The 15,613-nt window shown below is 36.0% G+C and overlaps 1 protein-coding gene across 1 annotated transcript in view; it reads left to right on the top strand.

Moving 5' to 3' along the window:
* TYR (tyrosinase) overlaps positions 1-15,613 on the top strand; it is a 113,907-nt gene that overhangs the window by 25,192 nt on the left and 73,102 nt on the right. The window lies entirely within an intron of this gene.

Below are 15,613 nucleotides of genomic sequence, written 5' to 3'. Positions count from 1 at the left end.
GGAAATAACAACACTAAAAGGAAGCCTATGGAATAGGAAAAGATATTTGTCAATAAACTATCTGATAAAGGGTTAGTACCCAAAATATGTAAAGAACTTACAAAACTCAACACCCCCCAAAAATGAAAATCCAGTTAAAAATGGGCAGAAGACACGAATAGATATTTTTCCAAAGAAGACATACAGATGGCCACCAGACACATGAAAATGTGCCCAACATTAATGATTATTAAGGAAATACAAGTCAAAACTACAGTGAAATACCATCTCATTCCTGTCAGAATTGTCAAAATCAATAACACAAGAAAAAAACAGGTGTTGGTGAGGATGCAGGGAAAGAGGAACCCTCTTGTATTGTTGGGAATGCAAACTGGTGTAGTCATTGTGGAACACAATGGAGGTTCCACAAAAATTTAAATGTAGAACTACCCAATGATCCAGCAATACTTGATATTTACCCAAAGGATACAAAAAAAACTGATTCAAAGGGATACATGTACCCCAATATTTATAATAGCAGCATTATGTATAATAGGAAACAACCTGAATGTCCATCAACTGATGAATGAATAAAGAAGATATGGGTACACACACACACACACACAGAGGAATATTATTCAGTCATAAAAGAAAATGGAATTTTGCCATTTGCAAAGATAGGGATGAAGTTAGTGATTATTATGCTAAGCAAAATAATCCATCAGGGAAAGACAAATACTATATAATTTCACTCATATGTGGAATTTAAGAAACAAAACAAATGAACATGGGATGAAGAAAGAGAGAGAGAAAGGTAAATCAAGTCTTAACTATGGAGAACAAATGATGGTTACCAGAGGGGAGTTGGATGGGAGGGATGGGGAAAACAGGTGATAAGGATTACAGGGTGCACTTACAATGACCGCCAGGTGTTGTATGGAAGTGCTGAATCACTAACTTGTACACCTGAAATTAATATTATGCTTTAACTAACTGGAATTTAACTGAAATTAATATTATGCTTTAACTAACTGGAATTTAAATAAAAACTTTTTAAAAAGAAGGGGAGAATATCCCAAAGTGATTATTTAGTTCGTTGGTTATAGATTTCAGTGGAAATTTATAATAGAGCTTTAGCTAGATTCAGGGGCAAACATGTGAAGTAGAAGATTGTTTACAATGCCAAGTATGTGTGAGATAAAAACTATCAAGGTCTTTTTAAAAATTCATTAAAGTTGCTGCTTATACAACTCTAGGGATGCCATCCAACTTTTATTATATTGTGCTCCAGAGAAGGAAATTATAAAATAATAATCTAAATGGAACTCCCTAGGGTTGTACATTTTTATTATGCTATAAATCTATCCTCCCTTAAAGCTAAAACTTAAAAAAACTAATAGCTAACAGTTGTTGAGAGGTTACTAAATGTTAGGTACTTTAGCAAAAATTTTGTTCTACCTTTTATCAACATTATCCTAAGTGGTAAGTTTTATTTATTATCCCCATTTTATGGATTTAAAAAAAGAGTATATCAGAAAGGCAAGGTCATCTGCTTATAGCAACATCAATCATAAGTGGCAGAGCTAGAATCCAAAATCAAACTGAATTTTGATCTCCTAATCTCAATTGGAAATGTTTAGAAATTTGACAAGTATACTACCATCCTTGCAGAGAGATCCCTAGAACTCAAGACATGAGACCCTGGGTAGGCTATTTACATTCACATAGCACAACTGTTTCATCTACAAAATGGAGGTAATATTTCTGTACTATCTATCTCCAAGTGTTCGAGTTTCAAGTAAGAATCGTTTGTTAAATACGGAAAGCCTCTGTTATACTGTGATGAAGAAAATTATTTTATTTTATTTTTTTAAAATTTTATTTATTTGACAGATCACAGGTAGGCAAGAGGCAGGCAGAAGGCAGGGTGCGGGGGGGGGTGGGGAGCGGGATCCCTGCTGAGCAGAAAGCCCCATGCAGGACTGGATCCCAGGACCCTGAGATCATGACCTGAGCCGAAGCAGAGGCTTAACCCACTGAGCCACCCAGATGCCCATGACTAAAATAATTTTAAAGATTTATTCATACTATTTGAAATCTATTATCTTTTTATCAATAATTTTAACCCAAACTCTATTTATTTTTATTTTTCATCCTCCAGTAAATTCAGAATCTTGTGATAGTTGCCTCACAGTAATTGAGTTATCAATAGAAGCTTTGAACATTAATGAACTTGGAATTATCATCTGAGTGTTTAAATAAGTAGAAGAGAATATACTGATAAAAAGGATAGAGATAAAAAAGGCAGAGATACTTGAAATATGATAATTAATAAGGATAAGAAGCCAAAAGCAACTACTTTCTAAGTATGCCTTCCAAGATTACAGGTCATTAGTTCCATAAGATATTGCTGAGTTAATCTATTTATTTCTCCTTCCCTTTATTAGTGCTCACTTTAAAATATTGTAAAAAGAAAACCCAAATAATGCAGCTTAAAAAAGACAGGGTTTTTTGTGTTTTGTTTTGTTTTTGTTTTTTTTGTTTTTTGTTATCATGAAACTTCAACAGAAATAGATAATCCAGGATTGGTAGTGCAGTTCTACCATCCTCGACTCCCAACATCTAGACATTCTAAATCTTCATTTCAGGGGCGCCTGGGTGGCTCAGTTGTTAAACATCTGCCTTTGCCTCAGGTCATAATCCCAAGGTCCTGGGATCAAGCTGCTTTGGGCCACTTCTGGCCCCCTGCTCAGCAGGAAGCCTGCTTCTCCCTGTCCCACTCCCCCTGCTTATGTTCCCCCCTCTCGCTGTGTCTCTGTCAAATAAATAAATAAAATCTTTAAAAATAAATAAATAAATCTTCAATTTAATATCTTCATCTTAATCAGCAAGAAGAGAACAAAGTAGGAAGAGGAATGTGTGTCCATTTCCCTTTAAATGTGTGTCCATTTCCCTTCTAACATAAGCTGGAAGTGTCTCTCGTCAATTCTGTTTTATCTCTATGGTCAAATAGACATGGCTACACTTAGCTCTCAAGGGCAACTGAAAATGTCCTCTCCGGCTAGTGCCATGTGCCCCACTACATTTAGGAAATTTATTATTAGGAAAAGGAAGAGAACTAGTACTGGTGAAGAAAATACCAGTTTCTTTATGATCCTTTCCCCTAGTGCTTGTTGAAATAATTTCCTTAGTGTTTTTTGTTAAATGAACATCAAGTATGTTCTGTCTACTATGTTTCATATAAGACAACAGTAAACCTGTAGTGGTAAGTGAAGTACCAAAATATTCTTTTATTCCAGAACTTTCAAGTTATTAAATTGGAGAATTTATTATATAACTTAGGTTATTAGAGTAAGGTGCTAGAATGCACAGACCAAATATTTGTGTCCCCTCCAAATTCATATGTTGAAATCTTCTCCCTCCAGGTGAAGTGTTAGAAGGTGGGCCTTTGGGATTTAATGAGGATTAGATGAGGTGATGAGAATGGAGCCCTCATGAGTAGGACTAGTCAGTCTCCTAAGAGTCACAGCAGAGCTTGCTTCCCACTCTACTCTCTACCACGTGTGGATACAACCAGAACTGTAGTTTGCAGACTGTAGGCGGAACTTGACCATGCTGGCACCCTCACCTTACAACCTCCAGAACCGTAAAAAATAAATTTTTCTTGCTTATAAGTCACATGGTTTATGATACTTTGTTACAGTTGCCCACAGGGACTAAGACATTAGAGCCATACCAAACAAAGCCCCAAATCTTAGTGGTCTAACAAATAAAAATTGATTGATTGCTTGCTCAAGCCAAGCCCAGTTTGGATAATAATAGTTGGTGAGTGGCCTGTCATGTGGCTATTTTAGTGTTTCTACCTACTCTCCCTCAGTTCTCTGGTGGATCTTCTGCATGTTCTTAGAAGACAAGAGAAGGGAGTGTTTGGAGGATCCTAAGGGAACAATATATGGGTCAAGCCTAGTAGTGGTTTACCTACCTTCCGCCTGTATTTCATTAGCCCCAGTTCATTCACAGGGCCACACCCAAATAGGAAGTTGATCATACATCCAGAGTTCAAACAAATAGGTTTTGTGAACACAATGAATGGATATGGGTTGTGTCTTTCTTGTTAAGCCTTTTCAATTTCTTCTTCTGTAGGATTTAATAATTGCTGGAGGTTTTAGTTTTGGACTCACATTGAAGCCTCAATTTTTGATTTATCTATTCTCACTTGCCATTGCTTTCTTCTTCCCACAGACCTTTATACAATATTTTCCCACTTTATCCCATTTTCCACCAAGTAGAAGAAGGCCATGAAATTCTGTTCTCCCTAGCCATTAAAAAAGTATATATTCTTCTTTCTCAATACCATCTCTCAAAATGCATCCCATGACCTATGGATGAATAATTATTTCTATTTGTTTGGTTTTTTCTTTTTCTTTTTTTTAATTTATGTGCTTTTTTCAATGAAGTATCACCCCTCTCTTCTTTCCTAACATCTCTTGTTTTCTATCCCAGGAGGAACAACACCATAACTATTTTTCGTACAAGCTCCTTGACTCTTTCTCTATATACAGTTGTTTATTGCATCAGGAGAATATTGAGAAAATGGCCTATTCAATAAAAACATAAAAGCCAGATTCAGAGCCGTGATCCATCTCACACTATCATAAACTCAGGAACATTAGAGGCACATTCTAAGAATTTTAGCTTAATTGACTTTTTTTTTAGCTTAACATATTTTAAGGTTATGCTAGCAACTGGAGTTACATGTTTGAAAAAGGGAAAGAAATATAATGTATTTATCTATTCAATAGATAAAGTAGATAAAGCATCAACTTTGTGTAGTACCCTAGGAATGATTCTTGAATATGATGCAGATCCTTCTCTATTAGATCTTACAGTCTGATTAAAAATTGGACCATGAATACATAAATTCAATCCAAAGAAAATAAATTATTGAGAAGAAGGAAGTATAATTGTTAATCAATAGAAGGATCTAACCAAGTGTTTATTGTTAGAGATACTCTGTTTGAGAATCTGATATTTTCAAGGATGAGTTGGAGTAAGTCAGATAAAGTACGAAAAATAAAATGGGAAAAATTACAAATTCTTTCCAATATCTTAATAAAATAGTCTTATAAATTCTCAGAGACTCCTTATAATTAATAACAACTGCTGGTGTCAATATAGCCCTACTTTTTACTCCTAAGATTTTTCAGATCCATTATCTTAATTGCTCCTCTAAAAAACTTTATACCACCTTTATTATTACACTTATTTTGGAAATGAAGGAACTAAAATTCAGAATAACTTGACCAGGTCACACAGATAATAGGTAGCAATACCAGATCATCAACAGGGGAGGTTATGTCCCCAAGTTGTTCAAACAAAGAGACCAAGTTTTAGAGGAAATAGAGAGTAGAGGTTAAGAACAGATTACCTGGGTTAAAATTCTGATACTGTCACTTATAGCCAGATGATTCTTGGTAAGTTTAATCTGTCTTTACTTGAAATCCTCTATTTCCAAAGTGAGGATAATCACAATACCTACTTTGTGTGGCTATTACATGGGTTAATATTTATAAATTACTTAGAAGAGGCTCTGTAATGGGAAATTTTTGCTAGATAATAAAGTTACTGACTTGCGTGCTTATTTTCTAGTTCCATGTACAAATCAAATTCTAAGCAATGGAGTAGACTAGTGTTTTAGATCTCCAGTGGACAAAAATTATTCCAGGGAGTATTAACCCTAAACTGAGTTGACATCCAAAGTGTAACAACATAATAATACTTTCTACTAAAAATGACTTCTAAAGTCAGACTTTGAGATGGAATTAAACCCTTCTACAAACTTCTGAAATTCAGTAAGGGAATTCAATTGGACAGAAACAAACATGGGGCTTAAGGAGGTAAACATCTGGCCTTCTGTAATGGTGGCAGTCCCAGAGAATGCCAGCCTTCTGTGTTTTATGACAGGAATCTGATTGATTCAGCTAACTGTATACCATCTGAAGTCCTGTGATCGGAAGCTTATAAAGTACTTATCCAAAGAAAGAGGGAGAGTGGGAACCACCATGATTGGGCATTCTCAATCTTGAAAGATAATGTTATGAAAAACTGGGCTGGATCAGATGTCTCAGCTTTTTCACTGAAAAGAATTAAAGGAAACAAGGATGCTGCTGGAACTAAGAAAATGTGTTGTGATGTCAGTGATTTTATATTTTAGTACAACTTATAGCTCCAAATCAACTAAGAGTTACAGCATGACTAAGAGAAGAGCATTGAAATCTAATAGATAAGTAGCCCAAATCCTGACTCTGCCATTTACCAGCTGATTAACTTTGGATAAAACACCACACTTTATTCCATTTTAGTTTTCCCACATGAAAGTGGGCTTGATGGTATCTTCTTTATAGAGTTACTATGAGGATTAGGTTCCATAAGAACATTAGGAAAACAGCCTCGTGCCTACCACACAGAAATCGAAAGTGCTGTAACATCAAAAATCTTTGTTTCCAAGAGGTAACTAATTAATAACAAAGGTGAGTAAAATATATGAATCATGTTTCTATTATAGTTAATTTGTGGAGAGGAAGCTTTGTGATATGCAAGCACAAGCCTCTAGTTGAAATTGGAGGTTGAAAATGCAAACACACTTGTGAAAGATTCAATCATATTTTCAAGTGATTTTAATCAAAGGTATATTAACAATAATTACCTTGGTACAACACATAGAATATGGTCAGAAGTACTGTAATAGGGACGCCTGGGTGGCGCAGTTGGTTAAACGACTGCCTCCGGCTCAGGGCGTGATCCTGGAGTCCCGGGATCGAGTCCCACATCAGGCTCCCAGCTCCATGGGGAGTCTGCTTCTCCCTCTGACCTTCTCCTCGCTCATGCTCTCTCTCACTGTCTCCCTCTCTCAAATAAATAAAAAAAAAATAAATAAAATCTTAAAAAAAAAAAAAATTAAAAAAAAAAAAGAAGTACTGTAATAGTGTTGTACTGTGACAGATGGTAGCCACGCTTGTGGTGAGCATAGCATGACATAGACTTGTGGAATTGCTATGTTGACCACCTGAAACTGACGTAACATTGTATGTCACCTATATTTCAACTAAAGAAAACTTACCTTTAATTTAACATAAGTAGAATCTTTATTAATTTTGCTTCCCTACAACCAACTTTATTTGATGCTCTCATACATTCATGGCAATAATTCCTACACACAAGTTTATAGATATGAATGATGAGAAGGAAAGAATGGCATACGGGAAAGAACACAGGATTTAGAATGAGAACATTGAAGAGATAGTTTTGGCATTCACCATTCAAAAAGCATGTGATCTTCAATGTCACCTAGATGCCACAAACTTTTCATTTGCACTAGAAACATGGTGGTACCTATTCTACCTCCCCTACATGAGGAACATCCAGTCACATGTTGGAGTTGACGCATGTCTGCTGCGATAGCTGAAGTATCTTTTCTCTACTCTTTACTCAAAGACATCAAGTTGATACCTTGAAATTAACAATCATGGGAATATTTACACCATGAAAATTGACAGATGTTACAAAACAACATATTCTGCCCCTGCCCCATATTTCCCTTCTAAGATCTGGTTATTGGGGCACCTGGGTGGCTCAGTGGGTTAAAGCCTCTGCCTTCAGCTCAGGTCATGATCCCAAGGGTCCTGGAATCAAGCCCCGCATCAGGCTCTCTTATCAGCAGGGAGCCTGCTTCCTCCTCTCTCTGCCTGCCTCTCTGCCTACTTGTGATTGCTCTCGGTCATTTAAATAAATAAAATCTTTAAGATCTGGTTATTAATCTTTTGTTAATATACTACTGGGAATGTCCCATGAGAAAATGTGCCTGAAAATGTTTTTGCGAACTATAAAATATAATGCAAACATGTTAAAATATTCATTATAGAAAGTCATAGATATATAGATAATTTGTCACTTGCATATGAAAATGATCTTGCCTAATTAAAAATTAAGACATAAGTAAGATAGTAGGACACATTTAAATCATTTGACTTGTATTTCACAGAATTGTTCTATTAAGTCACGCCAATGACAAAATGTTATATAGAACCTTTGCAGGGTGACTAACCATCTCTGTTTAACTAGGACTATGGGGTTTCCCAGGACAAGGATTAGCTATCTAATTCACAAGGCCCAATGGAAAATGAAAATATGGAATACCTTGTTCAAAAAATATTAAGAATTTCTAGATAGCAACAGCAGAACATTAAGCCAAGTACGGGCAGTTCTGGGTGGGGAACACTCAGTTGCATGCTTGTGAAACCTGTCCTATCTATGACACAGGATTTTCAGTGCTAAAACCAGAACAGTGTGGGGCAAACAAGGACCAGGATGGTTGGTTACCACACCTTTGCTTTGAAAATAGTTGGCGCTAGCATTAGTATGCCATCAATTTTTAGCATACCCAGTGAAATATACCAAGTGTGCCAATTACTATCAATTCAGTCATAAGTGAAGAACAGGAAAGGTAATACAGCTTGAATGACACTTTGTCTATAAAAATCTTTGCTTGTTTCAGTCTGTACAATTTGGTGAACTAAATGACTCTGCTGTGTGGTTCAATATTCCTGTCTTACCAAACACACAAATCTAATCTTAGAATATAGAAACCAATTATAAAATTTTCCTTAAAAATAAGTTTCAGACAAATTTTAAATGAAGAAATGGACAATTACCTTTGATGTGTAAAATCATTTTATTGATGTGTCTATAAACTGGAGATAAGATCTAAGAAATGCTGAAAAAATAATGAGATGATGTAAATGATATATGTGTTGTGTATTTATAACACGTATGTAAAGAAAATGATTACATATGTGCATGCACATATATAACGCCCACACACTGAGTTATTAACAGGTGAAATTAGTCTGATATTGAAAACAACAAACAATTTAAAGTGATGACACATGAAATAATTCTGTTTCTCTCTTTTATTGAGTTTTAGGAAGATGACTATGACTACTTACCCATAGTCTTTGTATAAACAATGAAAATAATTAAAGCAGTGGTTCTCAAACTTTAGTGTGCATTAGAATTGCCTGAGGACTTGTTGATGCAAATGGTAAATCCCACTGATTTCATTTGCAGTAGTTCTCTGGAGGGCAAGAGTATTTGCATTTCTGACAAATTTATAGGTTAATGCTGCTGGCTCTGGGACCATATTTTTGAGAACCCTGGAATCTGTTGAGCATTTGTGACCTTAACTATCCATCTAATAATTATATGGTAAGAAGACATCATCCCCTGCTCCATTTGCTTCATTGCTCCATTCCCTGTTGTTGAAGGAATTTCCTGAGTCAAATTAAAAGTATTTTCTAATAAACATAAATGCTAATTAATTACATTTATGGCTGTAGAACTAGTACTTTATTTGAGAAATCTTGAAATTGGATTGAAAGTTAATGCTTCCATTATACCTAGGGACCTGCTTACAGCCAAGATCTTTTTTTTTTTGATCTGCAATATTGTATTTCTGCTGCAAGTAGTTTAAAATATAAGCCTGTGTTAAAGTACTCAGGCATGAAATACAACCCCTCAAAATCTTTGGATATAACCTTGTGAGGCTATGCACTTCATAGTTCCTGAATTAAGCAGCACATTAGGAGACTAATTAGGAGGAATGTAGCCAGGGGACAGACAGTCACTTTGCTTCAATCTTCAAAAACACTAATGTACCTTTGTCTATCTTTTTGCTTTCTTCTTTCCATTTATATCACTGAAACTCTAGTATTAAAAGAGGTTTGAAATGCACTGAAAATAAAATTAAATCAAATAAATATACTCTGTTCTGAAGATTTAACTATGTACTTTTTCAAAGTCTACTAGGCATGATGAAGTGTAACATCTATAACCCAACTTCCTAAAAAGGAGCATACAGAATTAAACAAGATGGTGAAAATGCCCATTCAGTGCCTGCCACGTAGTAGTTGCTAATTTTTTTTAACATTGTTTTCAAGGGTACACGTTGGAGCAGTTATCAGCATGAAAATATTTTATCTCATTTTTTAAATTTATTTTTTTTGAGAGAGAGAGTGCATAAGTGGGAGGAAGCAGAGGGAGAAGGTAAGAGAGAATCTCAAGCAGGTTCCACTCTGAGCGGGGCTCAGTCTCACAACCCTGAGATCATGACCTGAGCTGAAGTCAAGAGTCTAAACCATGAGAGACTGTGGTATCTGAGAAACAAAGTGAGGGTTTTGGAGGGGAGGGGAGTGGGATGTATTAAGTGAGCCTGGTGGTGGGTATTAGGAGGGCACGTATTATATGGAGCACTGGGTGTGGTGCATAAACAATGAATTTTGGAACACTGAAAAAAAAATTAAATTAAACAAAACAAAACAGTCAAAGGGTTAATTGACTGGGTCACCAGGCACTACAACATGAAAATATTTTAAGGCAGAAGTGTGTGGTGTGTGATTTTAAAGGCAGAAGCATTTTTTGGCTTCCAGAATATAGGAGGAGAAAATTTCAAGTGAAGGGAATAATACATTCAGAGGTAAAGTTTTTAAACTGTGAGCTCGAGTTTGGAGGATGGAAAGAAATTTAACCTAAATCAGTGAATTTCAACCCTGGTTTCACATTAAAATCACTTGGGTGTTTTTAAAACTCCAAGTGCCTGAGCCCCACTCTCTATCAATTAAATCTCAATCTCCAAGGGTTGGAGAGAGGCTTCAATATTAAAAATCAAACAAACAAACAGAAAAACTCTCCAGAGTACTATTGGGGAGGAAATGAAAGAGAAAAGACACGGATTGATGAGCTGAAGTTTTGTGTTGTTAGGATCAGCCAGAAACTGTGGTTATTGACTTCCCATAGGAACGCAGCATGCAGACTTGAAGGCCTAACCCAGAGTACTTTGGGCAACTGTCACTGCCCTTCATGAAGAACTGGGAGCCATTTTGGCATCTGCAAATGCTAACAAGAACCATGCTGGCTTACAGGACTTCTCATCCTGGGGAATCCTTGGACAAGAGCTAAGCAGTCACCCATTCAGGATCTTGCTGTTAATACAAGTAAACAGCAAGCTCATAAATTCATTTCCTAGTCCACAGGAAAAAGGGGCTTCCAAGGTGAATCAGCAAGTCAGCACAGATACAACCCAACTGCAGTGTACCAAAAATCACAGGTTTGAAACTAATCAGAGCTAACTTCGATTACCTGATTCCGTCCATGACTAGCTTGAATTTAGATGTGGTAAGTAATAGATGTATAACTTCTATATAAGAAGTTCTGTTGGGGTCCCTGGGTGGCTCAGTGGGTTAAGCCTCCACTTTCAGCTCAGGTCATGGTCCCAGGGTCCTGGGATCGAGCCCCACATCAGACTCTCTGCTCAGCAGGGAGCCTGCTTCCCCCTTTCTCTCTCAGTCTCCTCTCTGCCTGCTTGTGATCTGTCAAATAAATAAACAAAATCTTTAAAAAAAAGTTATCTAAGTTGTCTCATCTGTAAATTGGGACAATGATACTATTTATGTCACAGGTAGCCCCAGGAATTAAAATGAGATCACATACATAAGAGATATTTCAAAAACTTGATGTGTAAACTGTTTTTATTTCAGCCTGGAATTTCCTCTTTGACTTGCTCTTCCAAAAGAGAATTAAATTCTCAGCAAGAGAACCTACTGATATTAGTGTAATCCTTTCTTATTTTTCCAAGGTGATTTACTGGCCAAAAAATGAATTGTGTGAAGTAAAATAGAGAATAATTTATTCAAATTTTCACACTATTCAAGTCCATGACATTTTCTCTATTTTGTCTCTTAACAAGCAGCAGAGTAGAGCTCTTTGAGGGTCCCTTAAGATTTTATGGAGAGAAATTGAATTTAAAAAAAAAAAAAGATTTTATGGAGAGAAATGTATCTTTCCTATTCCCAGTCTTTATAGACTGGTATAAGTGAAGGATTTAAACATATTTTATATTTGGTTTTCTTTTAAATACAAAGATGTGAGAGCCTCTGTCTTTGTGGAAAATCAAAGCGAAATATTTATTCCCTCCTCCTAAGACATTTCCAGTCTATTTGAAGAAACAAGATACACACAGTTCATTTAAAAGAGTTAATATAATAAGATTATTTATTTAATAATCTTGTTCCTATACAAAGAGTTTGGGTGTTAGTTCAACCTGTATCTTTGAACTATTTCTGAGCATATCACAATAGTCTGACAAACTCTTATGTGCTTCTTATTCAGATATCCTTTCTTAATAACTTTGGAGGCTTTCCCAGGTGCAATATCTGGCAAATTAGCCAAAGAAGTGAGCAAAGAAATACTAAGCCTTACCGAGAACTCTGTTACGAATGTAATCCCACTTCCTAAAATCACCATAACGTTGGATGAGGGCATGCAGCAGGCAGGGTCTGTAGAGCCATGGAGTTTAGGAAGGGGAGAGGTGTCCAGTGCTAGGATGGGTCCTGATGGTGGGTAGTTGTGGCAAAAGAGACTTTAATGCAGTGAGAGTGCCTCGTATTCTTGGTTAGTGGCTTTCATGATAAGCATCCATTGATCAAATGCAATGAGCTGAGAGAAATAGTAGGTACTACTGAGGAAGCCTCCATTTGTGCCAGATTCTGTACTTGTTGTATCACACCGGCTATCAAAATCATTCCTCATCAGAATCCAGATGGGCATTAATTATTCCCTCTCTTACCAGTGAAGAAACGGAGGCTCAAAAAGAGATAGCTATCTTGACAAAAGCTAGTAACAGAATTTAAAGTCAGGTCCTCAGAGCTCTAAAAATCTTTTCTCTATGGCAGTACCTTCAAACTGGGAGAGACACCACTGCAGGTTCACCAAGACTTTCTATAGGATACATGGTACAGAACGTGTTAAATTTATTTCCAGGTCCTCCTCCCAAGTATATTTTTCTTTTCTTTTCTTTTCTCCTTTTTTTTTTTTTTTTTTTAGTATTTTATTTATTTATATGACACAAAGAGAGAGAGCACACACAAGCAGGGGGAGAGGGAGGGGAAGAACCAGACTCCCCATCAAGCAGGGAGCCCAATGTGAGACTTGATCCCAAGACCCTGGAATCATGACCTGAGCTGAAGGCAGCTGCTTAACGGACTGAGCCACCCAGGCACCCCCCAAGTATAGTTTTCTAAAATGGATCTTGGATGGGAAAGTTCCTAAAGGTTCTCCTTTTCCTCTGCTCCTTCCTGTTACTTTTCTTCTACTTTTCAGGATTAAAGCCTTCCTCTCATATATCCTAAATCCATTCTCAACAGAACACATTCTCAGAGGAGGTAAAAACTCACAGGTTGCCAAACAAGTAAAGCATTCAAAACATTGGTGCCAGCGTCGCTAAACAGCATGACTCTAATGGGCTAGGTGTTGAATATCTTGAAAGTCATGTGGTTTGTAAATAAATTCATAATTTATAAGATTGCTTTCATTAAAGATTCTTGATTATCAGCTAATGAATCACATTATTTTGATGCCAGATCAGTGAGTCATTTTTAGCATGTAACTAAAAGAGAGTTCAAATAATTTGTGAGATTACTATAAAAAATCTTTTATTCCTGTGCAGTTACTTTGAGAGGAAAGTTTTCTCAGGACCCAGATTTAGTTTTTAATATTTAGAATAAGATTTATGTTAAACTTTATCCTATGTAGCAATTGATTAATAGTGAATAATTTTTAATTAATGATCTTTCACCAATATATTAAACTTTCAATAAAATTTTACTTTTATATTTAATATTTTGTAAAATGTTTTAATATATTTGTATGATTTTGATAAGTTGTTTATGGCTAAAATATTTAATGATAAATTAACCCAGATTAGATTAATGTTTCCATAAGAGTTTTGAAAAATAATTTTTAATTTCTATACCTATTTTCATCGCAAAAAAGTTTTGTGTTTTTTTAAAGATTTATTTATTTGTTTATTTGACAGAGAGAGAAATCACAAGTAGGCAGAAAGGCAGGCAAAGAGAGAGGAGGAAACAGGCTCCCTGCTGAGCAGAGAGCCTGATTGAGGGGCTCAAACCAAGGACCCTGAGACCATGACCTGAGCCGAATGCAGACGCTTTAACACACTGAGCCACCCAAGTGCCCCAGAGAATTTTTTTTTTAAATCATGCATATCTTGTATAATATTTAGGAATGTTTCTGTGGGAAAAGAGAATATGAGATAAGTACAAAAAGGAAACCTCATAAAATTACATATGATAATAGGATTTGTTTAGGTATTCTTGATATGGGTATAGTGAATGAGGTGGATACATTTTTAAAACATGGTATTAAATTTTTAGTTTTGCATTTGAACTATTTGCAATATATCTGAAGTTATATCCTCTGAAAGTCTTTATAATTTTGATTAAAATAAGCTGGATCTACTTAACAGTATGTGAGAACATATATAAAATGTGGTCTTAAAACTTTCCTTTGGTGTTATCAAGGGTAAAAGCTTAAAGACCATTGCTATACAGAAGTTTGTCTTCCATGATATGGGATTCATTGCTATATAGGAAAGGCAGTAAACCATTGCATATTCAAGATCCTGAGCTCCAGAAGAAAACAAGCTTGTGTCCCAACCTTAATTTCTCTTATTTTTAAATCTTGCAAGTTTCTTGTGTAATTTAATTTTTAAATCTTAATTTTTCTTATTTATTTTTAAATCTTACATATGCTACCTGACTTCTCTAAGCCCCTTTTTTCAAACTGATGTGATGGAGGTAATAAGGGTACCTAATTTGTAGGATCACTCTGAAGGGCATATGAAAAATCATGTCAAGCTCTTAGAAAAATCTCTGCGTACAGTAAAAGCCTTATGTATATAACCATAAAAGTTTCATAGACGAGAGGGGAGGGAAGTGCATGTTCTTAAGTTAAGCTCCCAGTAGGAGCCAGGCTTAGCATGGTCTCTGAGAATGAGCACAGAAGGTTCAAAAGGAGAGGAAAAAAATCACAGACTGAGGGACAGAAATACTGTGAGCCACAATGGTGGTCGAGCACAGTGCATCAAATGTAGAAGTCAAGATCTGCCCCTTTAAAAATGAACAGGTTGACAACAAGATAATCCTAGTTGCATAAAATTAGCTAGACCTCCCCTGCCCCAAAGTGCCTTCATTGTGTGTATCCTACCTTTATAATCATCATCTTCCAGTTTCTGTTTGATATTTCTAAATTCTGAGATTTAATAATGTGCCCTAAGCCAAGGGCATCCCCCAACGAGGTTGCTGCTTATATTTTAACTTTGGTAAATGGGACTTCTTTGTCCAGTTCTGAATCTGAGTTCTACCTATGTTTTATGTTTTGCCTGCATGGACTCTGAAATGCTACCTTCCTCTTCCTCTTCCTAGGGACTGTGTGAAAGAGAACACAAAATAACCAGAGCTCAGGTCTTGAAGTTTAGTTGATCAGAGTGAAAATGGAAATAATTGACAGAGTTGCTGAAAAGATTGGAGGACATACGCCACAAAAAGCATTTACATGATTAATATTCAGAAAGTAATAGCTCACATTATCATTATTCTCCCACGATTAATATTCCTGATACAATGAAAGGAACCATTTAATGGAGCTCTGATTAATTTTGAAGTGAATAATTTGCGAAATCAAACACAATCTGACCTGATGTCCACTGGGCTGTGATGCGGAA

The sequence above is a fragment of the Neovison vison genome, chromosome 7 (assembly GCF_020171115.1).
Source record: "Neovison vison isolate M4711 chromosome 7, ASM_NN_V1, whole genome shotgun sequence".
In the NCBI taxonomy this organism is placed as follows: domain Eukaryota; kingdom Metazoa; phylum Chordata; class Mammalia; order Carnivora; family Mustelidae; genus Neogale; species Neogale vison.
Note: the sequence above shows the minus strand (reverse complement) of the source record. Positions and strands in the feature narration are given on the sequence as shown.